General features: G+C 37.4%; 1 long non-coding RNA gene across 1 annotated transcript in view; it reads left to right on the top strand.

Annotated features, from left to right (window-relative positions):
* Nucleotides 1-18,249, top strand: part of LOC110255473 — a 226,038-nt gene that overhangs the window by 168,060 nt on the left and 39,729 nt on the right. The gene's annotated exons all lie outside the window — the stretch shown is intronic.

Genomic DNA, 18,249 nt, shown 5'->3' with positions numbered 1-18,249 from the left:
AGGCCAGGGGTTGAATCAGAGCTGTAGCACCAGGCTACACCACAGTCACAGCAATGCCAGATCTGAGCCTCATCTGCCACCCACACCACAGTACACAGCAATGCCAGATCCTTAACCCACTGAGTGAGGCCACGGATCGAATCCGCATCCTTAAGATTACTAGTCAGATTCGTTTCTGCTGAGCCACAAAGTGAACTCCTGTATCAACATACTTAAAAACTGCAAAGAACCAAAAACACCTTAGGAATTATTTGTGGTAGAGCTGAGATGGAAATTCAAGGATCCAATTCTCAGTTCAGTATATATTCCACTATACGTACTGCTGCTCCAAAGGGGTTATAGGGCAGAGTTCATAGAACCGCATTATGCCCCCTTACTGGATATCAACATGATAGAGCCAATGTTAACTTGGAGACATTTGGACAACTCTGATTGTGATCCTCAGATACCACCTCAACCAATACAAGCCATAGTCACTCCCTGATTTCCAGCTGCACTTAGAATGCACACCTCTTTTCCCAACGTGTAACCACATTTTGCTTGGCCTTGTTGCCTGGTTGTTAACCAATCCCCATGCCAGCTCTGTAAATAATAGCCTGCAGTGCTGAAGTTCAGACAACAGGTAACTTGTCTCCTGCTTTGCATCATAGGCATTCTAAAGAGACCCCCTGTGGTCTTAATTCTTGGAAAACAATCATTTCCACTGTACAAAATTCAAAACCCAAGGGAGGCAGTTTAGTAATTTAGCATTTTTTGTTTCATGTGAAAATATTATTTCTAGTTCATAATGGGAAGTTCAAAAACATTGTTTCTTACCATTAAAAGCTTTCAGAAGTGTGTAATCTGGGTTCTTTATAGGTATGTGCCCCATAAAATAAGCAGAGGAATAGCATACCATTCTTTCTACAAAGAAATACCTTCGATATCTTCTGTTGCTTAAGGAAAAAGGTCTTTAATTTAGAGCTGAATTAGTCTTACAGATAAACACTTTAAAGTCCTTGGAATCTGCAGTTAGTTTTAACAAGCTTTTAAGATAAATTAAGACCCTGCTGTATCTTTTGTGTTGTAATGACTGAATTAGAAGAAGAGAACACACAGGCTCCTCCATTCAAGAATTTATTTTTTGGCATCATATTCTGTGCTAGACTCTTTATGGAAGTTGAGAAATATATGAATCTTGCCCTCAGGGATCTTCCAATTAAGTGAGGGCCCATTACTGGGTTGAAAAGTGCCCCCCTCCTGCCAAATTCATGTCCACTTGGAACCTCAGAAAGTGATCTTAATTGCAATAAGGTCTTTGCAGTTATAATTAAAATGACACTTAAAATAAGATCATACTGGTTTAGGGTAGGCCCTAAATTGAATCACTGATGTCCATATAGGAAGAGGAGAGGACACACAGTCATATAGACACACAGACACACAAGGGAGAAGGCCATGTGGAAGTGAAGGCAGAGGCTGGAGTGATGCATCAACAAGTCAAGCAGTGCCTAGGATTGTTGGTATTGACTAGAATCTAGGAGAAGTTAGGAGAAGTCCTAAGTCCTTTGAGGGATCATGGCCCTGCCAACACCTCATTTGGAAGGTCTAGCCTCCAGAACTGTGAAATAATTAATTTCTGTTGTTTTAAACCACCCAGTTTGTATTAATTTGTTACAGTAACCCTAGGGATGTAATGCAGGCCCTCACATCCAGAGTCTAGATTAATTGGTCCGGGATGAACTTGAGCATCAATATTTTTATAAAAGCTCCTCAGGTGATTCCATGTTTGAGGACATCATTCTAGCTTGGTGATTTTCAGAGCAGCAGAGCAGCAGCAACTGTGAACTTAACAAAAATGCAAATCCTCAAGTCCCACACCAAATCAGAAATTCCAGGGGTTATGTCCAGCAATTTTTAGCTTATCAAGTTTTCCTGGTGATTATGATGCCACTAGTGTTTCACAGCTGCTGTTCTATTGGTAAGGGAGGCTACAGACCAATGGAGGATTATCAACAAACAGGAATGGAGAAAAGCAATAGGAAGGGATATTTTAGAAAGTTATGGGAAGAGTATTTGTATGCTGAATTGGGCGGCACTAAGACAATGCATCCAAAACCCTCAACACCACACTTAAGATTTGTCACTTATGAATAGCAAGTTCTCTATATGTCTGTTAGGTCATTGGTCCAAGAAAAAAAGAGAACTCAAGTAAATAAAACTAGAAATGAAAGAAGAGATATTACAACTGATATTACAGAAATATAAAACTCTTAAGGAGGCCACTGCGAGTAATTATATGCCAACAAATTGGACAACCTAGAAGAAATGGATAAATTCCTAGAAACATACAAACTACCAAGTCTAAACTATGAAAAAATAGAAAATATGAGTAGAGCAATAACAAGCAGGAAGATTGAATTAGTCATCAAAAACCTCCCAACAAAGAAAAGCCCATGCCCAGATAGCATCCCAGGTGAAGCAAACATTTAAATGAAAATTAATGATAGTTTTTCTCAATTTTTTCCCAAAAAAATGAAAGGGGAGGGGTCACTTCTAAACTTATTTTACAAGGCCAGTATTACCATGATACCAAAGCCAGACTGATAATGATACTATAAGAAAAGAAAACTGTAGACCAAAACTCTGATCAATATAGATGGAGAAATTCTCAACAAAATATTTGCAAACCAAATTCAACAATACATTAACAAGATCACACCCCACGATCAATGGGACTTATTCCTAGGATGCTGGGATGATTAAACATACACAAATCAATAAATGTGATATACCACATTAATAGAATGAAAGACAATGATCACATGATTATCTCAATAGATGCAGAAAACGCATTTGACTAAATTCAACATCCTTTCATAAAAACTTTCAATAGTTGGGTATAGAAGAAGCATATTTGAACATAATAAAGGCCATATATGACAAGCACGTGATTAATATCATACTTAAGTTTTAAAGATTGAATATTTCCCTCTAAGATAAGGAATAAGATAAGGGTACCTACGCTTATCACTTCTGTGCAGTATAGTACTAGAAATCCTAGACAGAGCAATCAGGGAAGAAAAAAGAAATAAAAGGCATCTTGACTGGAAAGGAAGAGGTAAAATTGTCTCTATTACTGATGACATTATCTTGTATTCAATAAATCATAAAGACTCCACAAAAAAAATCTGTTAGAAGTAATCAGTCTACTCAACATAGATGCAGCTTATAAACTTAACATACAGCAATTAATTTCATTTCCATACACGAACAATGAACTGTGTGAAAAATAAATAAGTAAAACAATCCCATTTACAATAGCATCAAAAACAATAAAATACTAAGGAATAAATTTAACAAAGGAAGTGAAAGATCTGTACACCAAAAACTGTAAGACACTGATAAAAGAAACTGAAGAAGACACAAATAAATGGACAGACATCTTGACCTTATGGATTGGAAGAGTTAATATTGTTAAAATGTCCTTACTTTCCAAAGCCATCTATGGATTCAATGAAATCCTTATTAAAATTGCAATAACATATTTTACAGAATACAAAAATATTCCTAAAATTTATGTGTAACAACAGAATATCCCAAAAACCCAAAGCAATCTTGAAAAAGAACATACTTCCTAATTTCAAACTGTATGGATAAGCAATGAGATCCTGCTGTTTAGTACTGGGAACTATATCTAGTCACTTATGATGGACATGATAATGTGAGAAAAAAGAATGTTTATATGTAAGTGTAACTGGGTCACCTTGCTGTACTGTAGAAAATTGACAGAACACTGTAAACTAGCTATAATGGAAAAAAGTAAAAATCATTAAAAAGAAAAAAAAAACTGTATCACAAAGTTAAAGTAGTCAAAACAGTATACTACTGGAGTAAAAACAGACACATAGACCAGTGGAACAGAATTGAGATCCAAGAAGTAGATATGTTCAACTAATATTTGACAAGAAAGCCAGGTACTCAATAGACAAAGGACAATCTCTTCAATAAATGGCACTGGAGAAGCTAGATAGTCACATACAAAATAGTGAAATTAAACTCCTACCTAATACCACTCACAAAGATTAACTAAAACTGGATTAAGTACTTAATCATAAACCTAAAACTGCAATGTTCCTGGGAGAAAATATGGGAAAAATGCTCCTGGACATTGGTCTTGGCAGTGATTTTTTTTGGATATGACACCAAATACTCAAGAAAAACAAGCAAAAATCATTTGAGACTACATCAAATTAAAAAGCTTCTGCTTGGCAAAATAAACAGTCAACGAAGTGAAAAGGCAACCTATGGAATGTGAAAAATGTTTGCAAACCACATATCTGATAAGAGGTTAATATCTAAAACATAGAAGTAACTCATACAACTTAATAGCAAAAACCAAAAACAAAACAAAACAAACAAACAAAAAAAACCCCACACAATCTGATTAAGAAATAGGCAGAAGACTTGAATAGATATTTGAATAGGTCACAGGTACATGAAAATGTGTTCAACATCCCTATTCATCAGGAAAATGCAAATCAAAAGCTCAATGAGATATCACCTCACAATTGTTAGAATGGCTATTCCAAAAAAAAAAAAAAAGGGCGGAAAAACAGTATAGCTTTTCCTTCAAAAATTAAAAATAGAAGTACCATATGATAGAGCAATCCCACTTCTGATTATATATATGATGGAGACACTATCTCAAAGAGTTATCTATATTCTCATGTTCATTATAGCATTTTTCAAAGTAGCCTAGATATGGAAACAACCTTCATGCTCATCAGGGGATGAATGAATAGAGAAAATGTGGTAAATATATACACAGTGCAATATTATTCAGCCACGTTACTTCAGAAAGAAGGAAATCTTGCCTTTGGCAGGAGCAACATCAGTGGATCTTAAAGGCATTATGCTAAGTGAAATAAGTCAGATGAAGAAAGAAAAACACTGTATGATTTCACTTATATATGGAATTTAAAAAGATTAGGCTTGTAGAAACAGAGTAGAGTGGTGGTTTCAAAGGGTTGGGGGTTGGGGAAATGAGGAAGTATCATCAACTTTCAATTATGAGATGAACAAATGCAAGACTTAGAATGTGCATGTGGTAACTATAGTTAATGATGTATTGCATACACTTGTCCCTTGGCATCTCCAGGAAATTTGTTCTAGAACCCTCAGCTCCAACCCTGCCACAAGGATACCAAAATCCACAGATGCTCAAGTCTCACATAAAATTGCAAAAACTTTCAGCCCTCCATATCTACAGGTTCTGAATCCTTGGATTCAACCAACCTGAATCAGTGGACGCAAAACCCATATATTTGGAAGGCCACCTGTACTTGAGAGTTGTTATGACAGTACAGCTTTAATGTTCTCACCATAACAATGAAAACAACAAAATGGTTAATTATGTGAAGTGAGGGATATGGTAACTAATCTTATTGTGACAAACATTGCACAATATATACATGTATCAAATTATCACAATGTATACCTTAAACTTACTCAAGGTTGTATATCAATTATATCTCAATAAAATGAGAAAGAAAAAAACAATTATATCTGTATCCACACCCCAGGAGACAGAGAACTAGGGCAATCTGAACTCTTGAGACAAAAGTGTCATTCAGACCAACTTCTTTTAACTTCAATTATTAGATAACTGGCTCCCTTTGCTACTTATTTTACCCACAGTCCAATGATCAAAGCAGGCCAATAAATTTCCTTGTGGCATGAAATTCTGCTCTTTGCTGTAATCAAGCTGTGTGAGGCTACAGTAAACCACTAAGATTGGAATAACTAGAAAATGTGTACCTATATAAAAACTTTTGGTAAAATCCACATAGCAAGCACTTGGAATAAAAGAAAATATCAGCTATTATTTTTTTTCACAGATGAATAGCTTAAGAACCCAATTTAAATATTTTTATTTGTTTGCTTGATTTTCGTGCTTATGACCACAAGCAGAATGCCTTCCACGGCAACCAACAAGATTCTTTCTCAAGTTGCTTTCATTGTATTGTAGCCACATATTCAGCCCAACTTTTTTTTTCACTGAAGTATAGTTGATTTACAATGTTGTGTTAATTTCTGGTGTATAGCAAAGTGATTCAGTTATATACATATATATATTCTTTTTCATATCTTTTTCATTATAGGTTATTATAAGATATTGAATATAGTTTTTTGTGCTTGCAGTAGGATCTTGTTGTTTATCTGTTTTATTTACAGTAGTTTGTGTATGCTAATCCCAAACTCCTAATTTATCCCTTCACTACCTTTCCCCTTCAGTAACCATAAATTTATTTTTTGTGTTTGTGTTCATTTTTATCATATTTTAGATTCCACATGTAAGTGATATCATAAGATATTGGTCTTTGTCTGACTTACTTCACTTAGTATGATAATTTCTAGGTCCATTTATTTTCTGAAAATGGCATTATTTCATTTTTAATGGCTGAATATTACCCCAGTGCATGTGTGTGTGTGTCTGTGTGTGTGTATCACATCTTCTTTATTCATTCATCTGTCAGTGGACATTTAGGTTGCTTCCATGTCTTAAATAGTGCTACAATGAACACTGGGGTGCAGATGTCTTTTTGAATTAGAGTTTTCTCCAGATATATGCCCAGTAATGGGATTAATGGATCAATGATAACCTATTTTTAGTTTTTTAAGGAAATTCCAAACTGGTTTCCATCTGGATACACCAATTTACATTCCCAGCAGAAGTATAGGAGGGTTCCCTTTTCCTCATACCCTTTTTAGATTTATTGTTTGTGGGTTTTTAAATGATGGCCATCCTAACTAGGGTGAAGTGATGCCTCATTGAAATTTTTTATTTGCAATTTTATGATTGTTAGCAATGTTGAGCATCTTTTCTTGTGAGTATTGGCCATCTATATGTCTTCCTTGGAGAAATATCTATTTAAGTCTTCTGCCCATTTTTTTGATTAGGTTGTTTGGGGTTTTTGTTGTTGTTGTTGTTGTTATTGAGTTGTATGATCTGTTTGTGTATGTTGGAAATTAAGCCTTCATCAATTGCATCATTTGCAAATATTTTCTCCCAGTCCATGGCTTGTCTTTTCACTTTGTTTATGGTTTCCTTTACTGATAAAACTTATCAATCTGATAAGTTTGATTAGGTCCCACTTGTTTATTTTTGCTTTTATTTATGTTGCCTTGGGAGAAAACATTGAATGATTTATGTCAGAGAATATTTTGCCCATATCCTCTTCTAGTTTTATGGTGTCCTGTCTAATATTTAAGTCTTTATCAGCTCAACTTTTTCTTTTTTTTTTTTTTTTTTTTTTTTTTGTCTTTTTTTGCTATTTCCTTGGGCTGCTCCTGCGGCATATGGAGGTTCCCAGGCTAGGGGTTGAATCGGAGCCGCAGCCACCAGTCTACAGCCAGAGCCACAGCAATGCAGGATCCGAGCCACGTCTGCAACCTACACCACAACTCACGGCAACACCAGATCCTTAACCCACTGAGCAAGTTGGGAACCACATGGTTCCCAGTCAGATTCCTTAACCACTGCACCACGATGGAAACTCCAGGAAAAGGCCAAGCTATGGAGACAATAAAAATTTCAGTGGTGTCCAGTAAGGAAGATAAATAGGCAGAGCACAGAGAATTTTTAGGGTAGTGAAACTACCCTGTATGATACCACAATGATGGAGAAATGTCATTATATACTTGCCTAAACCTACAGAATGTACAACATCATGAGGGAACCCTAAAGTTAACAATGAATTTTGGGCAATTTTAATGTGTCAGTGTAGGTTCATTAAATGTAACAAATACGACTCTAGTGGGGGATGTTGCTAATGAGGGAAATGGTTTATATCTGTGAGAAAGGGTTATATGGTTCATGACTGCTCAATTTTTGTTGTGAATTTAAAATTGCTCTAAAAATAGAAAGTCTTTATTTTAAAAATTGTGTGTGGAGGGGGGTAGTTCCACATGGGATTATTGATCAAAGAAAATAAGAAGTATCCAAATATCAAGTTCAAATGAGATGGGGAGGGAGATGAGATTAAGATGGCAGAATAGAAGGACTGTAGTTCAACTTCTCTCCAAAAAACAAGAAAATCACAACCAAATGCTGAGCAACCTTCAACTAAATGGACTGGAAACTCTCTAAAAGATATTCTACTCCAGAAGACAAAGAGAAGGCCACATGAAGAGGCAGCAGAGGCAATTATGTGATATAAGAAACCCCATACTTCCAGGTGGGAAGCCCGACAGACTGCAAAGTAACTGGTTCACAGAGACTCACCTACAGGAGTGAAAGTTCTGAGCCCCACATCAAGTCCCCATGCCTGGGGATCTGGCATTGGGAGAAAGAGCCCCTAGAGCATCTGGTATTGAAGGCCAGTAGGGCTTGTGAGCAGGAGTTCCACAGGACTGGGGAAATGGAGACCCCATTCTTAAAAGGTGCACACAGACTTTCACATGCACTGGGTACCTGGGCAAAGCAAAGTCTCCATAGGAATCTGGGTGATACCTGACTGCAGTTCTTAGAGGATCTCCTGGGAAAACAGGGAGTGACTGCAGCTTGTAGTGGGGGAAGGGCACTGGAAGAAAAGCTCTTGGGAATATATATCAGCATAAATACTCTGGAGGTGGCTATTTTGAGAAAATCTGGCCCTACCCATCAGCTCTGAGAAGCCCCAGGCCAAATCACAGCCCAACCAATCAGTAAACAGGCTGCCTAAAGACCCCCAGGCACACAGCCACTTCTAATCACAACCAGAGACAAAGCCCCACCCACCAAAGGGATAGGAATCAGCTCCACCTACCAGTGAGCAGACACCAGTCCCTCCAATCAGGAAGGCTACAGCAAGTCCCCATACAAACTTCAGCCACAAGGGGGGCAGACACAAGAAGTAAGGGAGGCTACAACTCTATTATCTGTAAAAAGGTCACCATGCCAAAAACTTATGAAAATGAAAAGACAGAGAACTATAACTCAGATAAGGGAGAAAGAAAAACCCAGAAAAACAGCTAAGTGATCAGGAGATTCTCAGCCTCCAGGAAAAAGACTTTAGATTGTTGATGAAGTAGATGATGCAAGACATTGGAAAAAAACTGGAGGCAGAGATGGATAATTTACAGGAAACACTGAGCAAAGAAATACAAGATATAAAACTAAACAGGAAGAGATGAAAATACAATAACTGAAATAAAAAATTCATTAGAAGCAGCCAGCAGCAGAATACAGGAGGGAGAAGAATGAATAAGTGAGGAGGAGGACAGATTAGTGGAAATCACAGATTCAGAACAGAAGAGAGAAAAAAGATTGAAAACAAATCAATCTGGGACAACGTTAAATACATCAACATCCATATTATAGGGCTGCTAGAAGGAGAAGAGAGAAAGGGACAGAAAAAATATTCGAAGAGATAATAGCCGAAAACTTCCCTAAAATGGGAAAGGAACCACTCCTTCAAATTCAGGAATACAAAAGGACCATATAAAATAAACCCAAGGAGGAGTACTCCGAGAAACATATTAATCAAACTGACCAAAATTAAAGACAGAAAATATTGAAAGCAGCTAGGGAAAAGAAACAAATGACATACAAGGGAACCCCAATAAGGTTATCAGCAGATTTTTCGGCAGAAACTCTGCAGGCCAGAAGGGAGGGGCATGATATACTTAATGTGATGAAAGGAAAAAACCTCCAACCAAGATTACTTTACCCAGCAAGGCTCTCATTCAGATTTGAAGGAGAAAGCAAAAGGTTCGCAGATAAGCACAAGTTAAGAGAATTCAGCAACACTAAACCAGCTTTACAATAAATACTAAAGGAACTCCTCTAGGCACAAAAGAAAAGGCCAAAACCAGAAACAAAAATACCACAATGACAAGGCTCACCAGTAAAGGTATAGATGCAGTGAAGATATGAAATCATCCACGCACAATTATGCCACCAAAATCAGAAATTGTGAGAAGAGGAAGGTACAAATGCAGGACACTGGAGATGTACTTGCAATTAAGAGACTAACAACTTAAAGCAATCTCGTGTATATATAAACTCTTATATCAAAACTTCAGAATAAATGCAAACCAAAAATCTGCAAATGATACACAAACACATAAGAAAAATCACCTCAAATACAACACTAAAGATGGTCATCAAACCACAAGAGAAGAGAACAAGAGAAGAAGGGAAGAAAAAAGAGCAACAAAAACAAATCCAAAGCAATTAATAACATGGCAATAAGAACATACATGTCAATAATCACCTTAAATGTTAAAGGACTAAAGGCCCCAACTGAAAGACATAGATTGGCTGAATGGATAGAAAAACAAGACCCATACATATGCAGTCTTCAAGAGACCCATTTCACTTCTAGGGACACATACAAATTGAAAGTGAGAGGATGGAAGAAAATATTCCATGCAAATGGGACTCAAAAGAAAGCTGGAGTACCAATACTCATATCAGACAAAACAGACTTTAAAATGAAGAATATTTTAAGAGACAGGGAAGGTCACTACATAATGATCAAAGGATTAATCCATGAAGAAGATATAACAATTGTACATCCATATGCACCCAACATAGGATCACCACAATATATAAGGCAACTGCTAACAACCTTAAAAGGAGAAGTCAACAATAACACAATAATAGTGGGTGTCATTAACACGCCACTTACAGCAATGGACAGATCATCCAGACAGAAAATCAATAAGGAAACACAGGCCCTGAATGAAGCATTAGACCAGATGGACTGAATAGATATCTATAGGACATTCCATCCAAAAGCAGCAGAATACACATTCTTCTCAAGTGCGCAGGGAACATTCTCTATGATTCATCACATCTTGGGCTACAAATCAAACCTTGGTAACTTTAAGAAAACTGAAATCATATCAAACATCTTTTCGGACCACAATTCTATACAACTGGAAATCAGCAACAAGAAGAAATCTGCAAAAAACACAAACACATGGAGACTAAACAACATGCTACCAAACAACTAATGGATCATTGAATTAATCAAAGAGGAAATGAAAAAATACCCAGAAGCAAATGCCAACAAAGATATGGCGCTCCAAAAACTATGGGACGCAGCAAAAGCAGTTGTAAGAGGGAAGCTTATAGGACTACAAGCCTACCTCAGGAAAGAAGAAAAAGCTCAAATACACTACCTAACTTTACAGCTAAAGCAGCTCGAGAGAGAAGAACAGACAAGACCTAAAGTTAGTAGATGGAAGGAAATCATAAAGATCAGAACAGAAATCAATGAAATAGAAGCAAAGAAAACCATAGAAAAGATCGATGAAACAAAAAGCTGGTTCTTTGAAAAGATCAACAAGATTGATAAACCCTTAGCCAGACTTATCAAGAAAAAAAGAGAGAGGACTCAAATCAATAAAATTAGAAATGAAAAAGAAGAAGTAACAACAGACATCACAGAAATGCAAAGGATCATGAGAGACTACTATATGTACCTATACACCAATAAAACCGAAAACCCAGAAGAAATGGACAAATTCTTAGAAAAGTATAATCTTCCAAGACTAAAACAAGATGAAATAGAAAAGATGAACGGACCAATCACAAGTGCTGAAATTGAAACTGTGATTAAAAACCTTCCAACAAACAAAGGTCCAAGACCAGATGGCTTCATAGGCGAATTCTATCAAACATTTAGAGAAGAGCCAACACCTATCCTCTGAAACTATTCCAAAAAATTGCAGAGGAAGCGACACTTCCAAACTCATTCTATGAGGCCACCACCTTTCTGATACCAAACCAGACAAAGATACCACAAAAAAAGAAAATGACAGGCCAATTTCGCTGATGAACACAGATGCAAAAATCCTCAACAAAATGCTAGCAGACCAAATACAACAACACATTAAAAGGACTGATCACCATGATCAAGTGGGATTTATCCCAGGGATGCAAGCATTCTTCAATCTCCCCAAATCCATCGGTGTGATACACCACATTAACAAACTGAAAAATAAAAACCATATGATCCTCTCAGTAGACACGGAAAAAGCCTTTGACAAAATCCAACACCCATTTCTGATAAAAACCCTTCCGAAAGTGGGCATAGAGGGAACCTACCTCAACATAATAAAGGCCATATATGACAAACCCACAGCTAACATCATTCTCAATGGTGAAAAGGTGAAAGAATTCCCGCTGAGATCAGGACCAAGACAAGGATGTCCCTCTTGCCACTACTGTTCAACATAGTTTTGGAAGCCCTAGCCACGGCAATCAGAGAAGTAAAAGAGATAAAAGGGATCCAAATTGGTAAGGAGGCAGTAAAGCTATCACTCTTTGCAGATGACATGATACTATACCTAGAGAATCCTAAAGACTCTACCAGAAAACTGTTAGAGCTCATTCATGAATTTGGCACAGTCACAGGATACAAAATTAATACACAGAAATCAACTGCATTTCTATACACTAACAATGAAAGATCAGAAAGAGAAATTAGGGAAGCAATCCCGTTTACCATCACATCCAAAAGAATACAATACCTAGGAGTAAACCTACCTAAAGAGACAAAAGATCTGTACTCTGGAAACTATAAGATGCTGATGAAAGAAATCAAAGATGACACAAACAGATGGAAAGATATACCATGCTCGTGGATTGGAAGAGTCAGTATTATCAAAATGACTATACTACCCAAGGCAATCTACAGATTCAATGTAATCTCTATCTAATTACCCGAGGACATTTTTCACAGAATTGAACAAAATATTTCAAAGTTTGTTTGGAAGCACAGGAGACCCAGAATAGCCAAAGACCTCTTGAAAAAAGAAAAATGGAGCTGGAGGAATCAGGCTCCCTGACTTCAGACTTTGCTACAAAGCCACGGTCATCAAAACCGTATGGTCCTGGCACAAAGACAGACATATAGATCAGTGGAACAGGATAGAGAGCCCAGAATTAAACCCACACACCTACAGTCAACTAATCTATGACAAAGGAGGCAAGAATATACAATGGAGAAAAGACAGCCTGTTCAATAAGTGGTGCTGGGAAAACTGGAAGGCCACATGTAGAAGAATGAAATTAGAACACTTCCTAATACCACACACAAAAAGAAACTCAAAATGGATCAAAGACCTAGATATAAGACCAGACACAATAAAACTCTTAGGAAAACATAGACCAAACACACTCCAACATAAACCACAGCAACATCTTCTCAGATCCACCTCTTAGAGTAATGGCAGGAAAAACGAAAATAAACAAATGGGACCTAATTAAACTTAAAAGTTTCTGCACAGCAAAGGAAACCCTAAACAAAACGAAAAGACAACCCACAGAATGGGAGAAAATCTTTGCAAATGAATCTACTGCCAAGGTATTAATCGCCAGAATTTATAAACACCTCCTACAGCTCCATACCAAAAAGACAAACAACCCCATCAAAAAATGGGCAGAAGATCTAAACAGACAACTCTCCAAAGAAGACATACAGATGGCCAAAAAACACATGAAAAGATGTGTGACATCACTCATCATTAGAGAAATGCAAATCAAAGCCACTAGGAGGTACCACCTTACACCAGCCAGAATGGCCATCATCCAAAAGTCTACAAACAATAAGTGCTGGAGAGGGTGTCGAGAAAAAGGAACCCTATGGGAATGTAAATTGGTGCAACCACTGTGGAAAACAGTATGGAGTTTCCTCAGAAAATGAAAAATAGAACTACCATTTGATCCAGCAGTCCCACTCCTGGGCATCTATCCAGAGACAACCATGACTTGCAAAGACACATGTACTCCGATGTTCACTGCAGCACTATTTTCAATATCTAAGACATGGAAACGACGTAAATGTCCATCGACAGAGGAGTGGATCAAGAAGAAGTGGTACATATGCACAATGGAATATTATTCAGCCATTAAAAGAACAAAATAATGGCATTTTTAGCAACATGGATGGACCTAGAAATTATCATGCTAAGTGATGTCAGTCATACAATGAGACACCAACATCAAATGCTATCACTTACATGTGGAATCTGAAAAAAGGAGAGCCTGAACTTCTTTGCAGAGTAGATACTGACTCACAGACTTTGAAAAACTTATGGTTTCCAAAGGAGAGAGGTTGGGAAGTGGGGGCAATGCTGGGAGTTTGGAATCAAAATATTATAAAATTGGGTTGTGATGATCATTGTATGACTATAAATGTAATAAATTCATTGAGTAATAAAAAATAAAAATAAAAATGGGGAAAAAGTTCAAATGAGATATCAAATTCCAATGAAATTTCAAATTCACACTTCAGGATTAAATTTTAAATGAAATCAGTATAAATTATATAGTCTCTGATATCCCCAGTAGACAATGGCTCCCCATAGTAGTAGTAAGGAAATTGGCAAGGCCATGCATCTTCCTAAGCAGTTTCTGGGACCATATTATTTCTAAAGACCCAGTTTTCCATTGTGAATTTGTGCTAAAGATTAACCAATCATTTGGCAGACCAGGATAGTCCATTTCAATGGTGTGTTAATCCTTCTTGCTGAGAATTTAGTCTTCAGCCATCTTTTTGCTGAGAACAAAGCCAGGTAACTAGTTTGTAAACTAGCCCTCATAAAGATGGAAATTCTATCTTACACTTCTTTGAACGTCCTCTGCTGCATCTAACCCTGTGCTTTAGACATATTTCTGGATTTTTATTTATTTAATTTCTTTGACTGGGGTCTTACATTTAATCTCTGTGGTACTCAAGCCATAATGAGAGCAAACGTGATCCTTCCTCCAATTCTGAGGGTGTGATTTCCATGACTTGGCAATGTGCACCCTTGTCGTATTTAAAGAATGCAGAAGTTTGACTGTTAACTTCTGTTTTATCAACAAAGCAGGATATAAGACTGTATATAAGGCATATTTTCATATGTGAAAACAGGTATAGAAAATAGCCGGAAGGAAATATTCTAAAATGTTAGCAGTAGGTTCTTCTAGAGAGTCTGATTATGGCTAATACATGCAGGACTTCCTTTACACCTAGGTAAGAGGTATTTTAGAGTGGTCCACATACCACAATCACAAATAAATTTATTAAAAACACACGAATACCTATATTACTCAAGATGTGCCACTTAGAGCTGGCACAGCCTCATAGCTCATAACATCTACCTTCATGACGACCCTGTTCAGGCACTAGGGAAATGCATTTTCACATCAAGAGATGCACTTGAAAGACAAGATGACAGGCTTTGGAAGCTGTGAAGGATCATGGGTTATGGTGATATTGCTTTGGAATGCTTAGACAATATGAGGGAAAAGGGTGCTGGATTAAGAGAAAAGTCATGTCAAAATTCCTCGTCTAAGATACCATGAACGCAAGTGATTCTTTCATAACAAAAGTATCATTTCTCAATAAGGTCAAGAATTCTTTTTCTTAATTTTTTTGTTCTAATTCCTGGTTCTCATGGTACTCACTTCAGTTAGCACAATATTTCACAAAAGTTGCAAATGGTAGCTTAAGAACATTTTGTATTTTTAACATTTCTTATTAAGATTTGCACTCATGTATCTATCATATGTGTATCATGGTGTGCCAATTCTTTATATTGGCAACTTGATTGACAGAGAATGTTTAACATTTGAATGGGTTTATCTCTATAAAAATAAATAAGATTTAATTAAAATAATATATCCAATCTAACTTGGGCATTTATTAATTATAATTTGTATTTTACCTTTTAAAGTTAATAGGCAATTTTGCATATATTAAAAGACACCTTTTGGAAATGTATAAAATAACCTTTACATGTCCTCACAGTATGTTTGATTTTTGTATTCTTTGCATATAATTATCATTTTTAAAACCCTTCACACCATTACTGAGTTGAAAATAAATTATGTAAACACCTTGAATATACTAAAAAAATCAGTGATTTTGTGAAATAAAAGCAAGAAAAATTAATTTTATGAAACAAATACATAATCCATAAGTTCAATAAAATCTTTGTAACTCAATTATCACTGGCCCATTGGCGGATGAGTCAGATATGTACAATAATAATTAAATTTAGTAGTCTGACATTTTGCTAGACCTCAGACACTTTAAAGCCATAGCTTTACACATATCCTTTGGTTTTTGTCATTATGAGAGTGTATTTGTTAATATAGGAGGAGAGAATGTATTTTACCCACCAGTTTTTAATAAGGAACTAAAATCCATTCAGAAGTGCCAGCTTCAGTAATCCCCTTGGGTCTGTGGTTGATAGAGGGTCCATCGGCTCTCCTGTGCCAGATACAAAATAGATTAAACCCATGATGTATTGTCCCCAAATGGAAGTATCTCTGACCTGTCACAAAACAGGAAAAAGGTAGCCTGAAGGAAGTGACTGATTCACCATGAAATCATGGTTTCACCAAAGAGACTGCCCAGCAGCTCCAAACCAGAATTACAAAGTGGTTTAGGACCCAAATCCACAGAAAGAGGGTCACTTATGTCCCCAGGCTGACACAGTTAGAAGGAGTAGAGTAGAGTTAGGGGATGGAGGATATTGAGCCCTGAAAATAATATTTCTTGTGGTAAGTTTCCTTTAGTTGTTTCTTCAGCACCAACACTCAGATATGTTTAAGATAAAAAGTGCTTGAACTTGACAGACAGCTGAGAGCACTGATTGTCTCAAGAGCAGAGATTCTTTGGAAATGATAAGGTGCAAACACTGTCAAATGGCTCCCTTTGCATTGCACTGCAATCTCCAGCCATAAAGGCTGCCAGGACCAGCAGGGGCAAAGCTCCCAGCCATCCCTCAAAACACCAGGGTCCTGCTGTTTGAGGGCTCCCTGGACTACATAATGACAGAGGCCTGAGCAGCCTGGGCTTAGGATGTGTCTATTCAGGGCGATCTCCACCTCTGGTGCTCAGAAGGAGAAGAAGCCTGTGGAGGATGCTGTATGGTCCTGATGAGGAAGGCTACGAAGCAGGGAAGCCCCAAGATGAAGCCAGCTGGGCTTCTCCAGCCTTTTATCCCTCCTGTCTCAGAGCTTATCCGGGTAGCAGGCTGACCGCTAAAACTAGATGTAGATCCATGGATCTGTATCTTCTGGGATCATGCTGCCAGGAATTTCTTCCTTGAGAGGAATGATGAATTTTCTGGAGTCCCTGGGGGTTCCAGATTGTATGTAAGGTGGCAGGGCAATCTCATGGGATTCTCGTCTCAAGCACCCAGACAGAATTTGGTCTGGGAGGCTGGCATTAATAAAGGGAGAGGACAGGAGGGCTGGATACTACCTGTACCTCATGAAGGCTCGCACACTTGAGAAAGCCTGTTATACTTTACCCTGATGCACCTTATGCATATATTCAAAAATATCTAGTGCCATCATTATCCACATTATTGATCCCTGCACTTATTTAACAAATATTTATTTAGAGCCAGCTACACACCAGGAAATTAAAAACATAGGAATGTGAAAAATCACAGTATTGTTGAGCCCTTAGATTTCCTTAGAAGTGTGGTTCTCATCTAGATGGACTAGTTAAGGTGCAGTTTGGTTTGAAAGGAGAGAGAGGGTTTAAAACAACCTCTCTATGCCCCACCCCACTGAGTCTATTAATTGTTTTAAATTTTAATATAGAAACCCAGTCTGACAGGATTCTTTTCCCCGTGTTACTGTTTTAATCTGATGCTCCTGGAGGCATGGTCCCTAGCATGAAAGACTTATACTAGTGAGTGTGCTTGGGAAATGTACAGGGAGAAAAGTGAGGGGTTTTGGAGGTAAGGTGTAGGCAGTGTTAACCAGAAATACAAATACTTCCCTGTGAGCATCCTGAGTTTCCAGCATTATAACACTCACTTAACACCGTGATTTTTCTACATACAAGCCTTGCTCCTGCCCTGGGCATCCCTTTCTCTGCCTTTTGTCATACATTCATCCTGGTCCCCCCTTGAAATGTCCTTGCTTCCCTGTGCAGCCGCGTGCCTTGCTCTCGACACTCTATTTATACACCAATACCAGTAAAGTTTCCCAGTGGTACTGCTCCAGGATCCTGATGATTTTTTTAAATCAAATATATAGCTAATTTTCACTGTGCTTTTATATGCCGAATACTTTTCTATTTCATTTGTCTTCACAATCTATCGTTATTTTTCCATTGAGTCACTGAGATCAGGAGACTAGCCCAAGACTGCAATGCCAAGTTTCTTTGACCCCGTCAGCCTTTGCCCTTAGTCAAAATGCTGTGTGGCCTCCTCTAAAGACCTCTAACTCCAGTTATGTCCCCTTTTTCATTCCTTATACTAATG

Source organism: Sus scrofa, chromosome 9 (assembly GCF_000003025.6).
Source record: "Sus scrofa isolate TJ Tabasco breed Duroc chromosome 9, Sscrofa11.1, whole genome shotgun sequence".
NCBI classification, from domain to species: Eukaryota; Metazoa; Chordata; class Mammalia; order Artiodactyla; family Suidae; genus Sus; species Sus scrofa.
The sequence above is the reverse complement of the archived record's forward strand: the minus strand, read 5'-3'. Positions and strand labels throughout refer to the sequence as shown.